This window comes from Melanotaenia boesemani, chromosome 15, assembly GCF_017639745.1.
Source record: "Melanotaenia boesemani isolate fMelBoe1 chromosome 15, fMelBoe1.pri, whole genome shotgun sequence".
Taxonomy (NCBI): domain Eukaryota; kingdom Metazoa; phylum Chordata; class Actinopteri; order Atheriniformes; family Melanotaeniidae; genus Melanotaenia; species Melanotaenia boesemani.
Window position 1 is genome coordinate 32,520,808 of NC_055696.1, and position 4,176 is coordinate 32,524,983.

A 4,176-nucleotide genomic window follows, 5' to 3' on the forward strand; every position below is an offset into this window, starting at 1 on the left:
CTAATACGATTAAATGTGCAGCCTGACCCGAGTTTACATTCCTATCATATTCCATGTTTAGTATATGTGCACACGTACTAAACATGGAACACTGAAGACCGGAGTGTTTACTCGAGGAGGGAAAGAGGCCTCGGAGACGCTGGTTCGAATCCCAGAGATGACCAGAGGCAAAAATCTTTCAGGTGGCCTGAAATGCCGTTACAGTGCCGTGGGCACGTGAAGAGTACCTGAACTCCTAAAGCCCGGCATGTGCATCATGTCAGCGGGTCAGAAGCAGGTTATTGGTGTTGAATGATGCATAACAGCTGATACTGTTTCCCTACATTGCACGGAAGCTCAACTCCGACTGGAACAGACTGGAGGAGGCGCTGCTCCACCATCCAGAGCTTCCTGACATGCTCCATCCCCGGCTGGTGTCTCTGGCCACCGGCTGCTTTCTGATGGGACGTCAGGAGCAGCAGAAGCAGGACTGACAGCCTGAAAGTAAAAGCATCATTAATTCCCATGTACAACGATTAAATAACACGTTCTAAATGTCAATAAGTGCTGTTTACAGTCATATCCAGTATTTCTTCTTACCATTTATATTGTTTCTGTTCAGTTTTTTATTTTTACATCTTCGATTAAATAAAAGCTGTTTGCTAAATTTCTTTTTTTATCTTGGTTTTGACCTCAGGAGACCTTTCTGTGTCCAGTATTGTAGCAGGAAAACGTCCATGCTGAAATTATTTATTAGTTCTGAAATCATTTACAAATAATTTACGGCTGCAGATCTTATCTGGATGTGTGATGGAAACGCTGCATTTATGACTCATGATGAGTCTTTATTCTAAAACTACATCATAAACATCTGACGAAGAACTTGACAAGATTTATTTATTAATGTGAACATTAATGAAATAAAACAAAAACAAGTGTTTACATTATTTATATAAACAAACACAGAAAATATATAAAACAATATATTTAAAATATGTAAATATGTATATAATTAAACACTAAGTCTTTTTTCCATGTCTTCCCTCCACTCGTCCAGTCCTTCTGCCGACCGCCGTGCGAACAACACCTTTGGTGCGAGTGTGTCGTACTGCGGGCCGGAGTCGAGCATCCTCAGCTGGCTAGCCTTTTTGCAGGTCTACCGCTGGGGTCTGGCCCCGGGTGCAGGCTCCTCTCCTGCAGCCACCTTCCTCTTCCTGTAGGCTGTGGTCCTCGGTATGGGAGGAGGAGGCGGCACAGCCTGATAGGGTTGAGCCAGGAGAGGAGGGAGGGAGGAAGGACCTGGCCCCTCTTCAGGGATGTTATGAGGGGCTGTCCCTTGTCCTTGTCCCACCTGAACCGAGGACAGCCCTGTTGCAGCAGGTATGGGCTCGCTGGCGATGGCTGGAGCAGGGACGATGCTCCAGAACGGCCCTCCCCACCTCCTCTGTCGCCCTGTGAACCTGCTGAAAAGAACACAAGCCAACTTTAGGCTTCTGAGCTTTCAGAACATGCATCAGATTAAAGATATCACCATGGTAACACCTTCATGTCAGCACCCACCACTGCAACAGAGTCCTCTGGTTCAGATAGGACCAGCAGGAAGAATTTATGAAACAAGTCTTACCATTGGAGACTCTCCTTCCCAGGAGGTGTTCTTCCTCTTGTCTGCCTTGGACCGCCCCTTGGTCTGCCTCTCCTGGTGTCTGGCAGGGTAGACGACTCGCTGTTTATCGCCCTCTGGCAGGCGTAGCCAGAGCGTGATAAGCTTGTCTACCCTGCTGTCAGGTAGACCCTGAAGGCTCCAGACTTCCACCAGGGCCTTGGCCAGCGTCAGGATGTGCCGGTATCCTGGCTGGCTGTTGGGACCCTGGACCTTCTCATGAGAAGAAATGAGAAGAAAATTTCTAATATGCCTCATCAGTCCAACCACCATCCCGGACAGACCCCCAAAGCCCTGACAAGGAGGATGCTGGTGAGGACCTGCCCGCACTCGTTTCCAACGTTGGTAATCCAGGCGGCCGTATCAGAGGTGGCGCCTGCGAGCTTCTACGTCACCTGGACAGAGATTTCAGTGTGAGTACGTTCACAAGCGGTAAGAAAACGTCACAGCGATGGAGTGTGCAAACCTTCTTGGTGGAGTCCATCTTTAAGATAAAAAGTGGACATGATCCTGGTTCTCGTCCAGCCGCATCAGGACGTCGTAGCTGTAGACGGCCAGCAGCCAGATGGGGGACGGCTCGGGGGGCATCTGAGGAGATGGTGAAAGGTCAAGGAACTGCTCGTAGACGCCGACTCTGACTCCAGGAGTCTGAGTGCTGCTCCTGCAGGGTGTTGTACAGCCCATTCACACTGTTGCTGATCATCAAGGATAATGATGCACTCTTCGTTTATCATGAGTTCCACCTCACCTGGAAATGCCAGATGCCAGACTTTAGCCTGTATTTTCACCACAGAGCGAGAACGCCGCCCAGAGACCAAAGCTGCAAATCTGAAATATGACATTGTGATCAGTGAAGCAGTATAATGAGGGGACATGTGAGGACATCAACATCAGAGCTGGAGACTTACTGAGAGGCCCTGCGAGCCTGGCTGGAGACGGAGACAGATGCTGTGTCAATAGGCGGCTGAGCCGATGGTTCTGCTGCCGCTACAGCTAAAGCATCACACCTCGTTTTCCAGAAGCCAGCCGAAGGTCTGGCCCTGGTACCGGCTAAGCTGGACCCTCCTCCGGCTCAGGACAAGGGTGGCGTTGGTGACATCACCACCCTCTCTGGCAGCGTGGGCTCAGGCCTCTGCCTCCACCTCCTCCGGTGTTAGGGACCCTTTTAAACGTTGGATGCTCCGTCTGAACAGAGAAAGGAGTCGGTGGAAGAAGCAGCCAGATCAGAAGGTGGTGGAGCTGAAAACTGTTGTACAATGACACGGTGAGGTTGGATCAAAACCAGGAGCCCAAAAAACAACAAAGAAATTAGATTTGGTTGTTTCTGACAAAGCGGTGACAGACTGTTTTCATTCATTTCACGGTGTTAAAGTTAAACTGACGTGACAATGCAGTAAAAGACTGACGCGTTATAAAACCCCAATAAACGCAATTTATGACGTTTGTATTCATTGATATACGAATGTAACCAGTGGTTTTACACCATAACGTTAATAAAGCATCACTATTAAAGCAGCAGCTGGTGTATCAGCCAGACTTTCACCTGATTAATTATTAAAAACATGAAGGAATGAATGAAAAGGTACTTACACACCGTCCAGATGCAGCACTGAGTAAAGAGCCGCTAGCAGGGTGGTTGGGTCTCCAAGAGAAATAGGAACAAATCCAGCTTTCTGATTGGCTGTCTGCTCTCCGAAGTAAGACCCAAGTTTGCTGAATGGAGAGGGCGGGACGTATAATAAATGAATGAGTTTGAGGTGGTGCAAGGATGAAGCATTCCTCATTTTAATTTTTATTTCCATCTATTTTCTACTGATTATCCCGGGTCAGGTCGCGGGGGCAGGGAAACCCAGACCTCCCTCCCCGGACACATTCACCAGCTCATCCGGGGGGATCCCGAGACGTTCACAGGCCAGCCGACTAATTTAGTCCCTCCAGCATGTCCTGGGTCTTCCCCGGGGTGCCCAGAACACCTCACCAGGGAGGCGTCCAGGAGACATCTTGACCAGATGCTCGAGCCACCTCATCCGGCTCCTCTTGGTGTGGAGGAGCAGCGACTCTGAGCCGATCCCGGATCACCAAACCGCTCATCCTCGGATGATGGGGGAGGATGCCGGTCAGGCCTGGCAGACCCAGATGTGTTGTGAGGGTCTGCTGGGAACGTCCCATCAAAAAGAGTTTCTACTCCCATCTCTGGCAGAGCTTCAACCATGTACCGGGTGAGGCGGGGACATCGAGTCCGAGTGGGCTGTGTCCCATGTTTCCATTGTTGAGGCGGCCAGCCGGGTGGTGCAGCAACATCAGATTTTTTTCTTTCCTCAGGGCTAACTGTAGTTTTTGAAGCAGCGCTGTCATGTGGCGGGTTGGTGGAACCACAGTGCTTTGTTTTATTTCAACCGCGGTTCTTATTTTAAACCAAAGGGTCTTTATCCTTCAGTTTAAGAGTGAAAATCCTGGCAGTGAACGCAGGATTTAAACTACCAACCTCCACATGCACATCACACACCAAACAGATCGAATCTAACCAAAAAATTTTA

At 49.3% G+C, this 4,176-nt stretch overlaps 1 long non-coding RNA gene across 8 annotated transcripts in view; it reads right to left on the reverse strand.

The window, feature by feature from the left end:
* Positions 1–599: 599 nt before the first annotated feature.
* LOC121654870 overlaps positions 600–4,176 on the reverse strand; it is a 5,877-nt gene continuing 2,300 nt past the window's right edge. For 2 of the 8 annotated variants that reach the window (XR_006013036.1, XR_006013035.1), the window contains exons 2-6: positions 3,230–3,352; positions 2,548–2,824; positions 2,106–2,467; positions 1,604–2,034; positions 603–1,442 (exon numbers count right to left, since the gene is read on the reverse strand). This is a non-coding gene — a long non-coding RNA (uncharacterized LOC121654870). Of the gene's footprint in view, positions 1,443–1,603; positions 2,035–2,105; positions 2,468–2,547; positions 2,886–3,229 lie in introns of all 8 variants that reach the window. The other 6 variants (XR_006013034.1, XR_006013033.1, XR_006013037.1 and 3 more) reach the window with 6 other exon arrangements.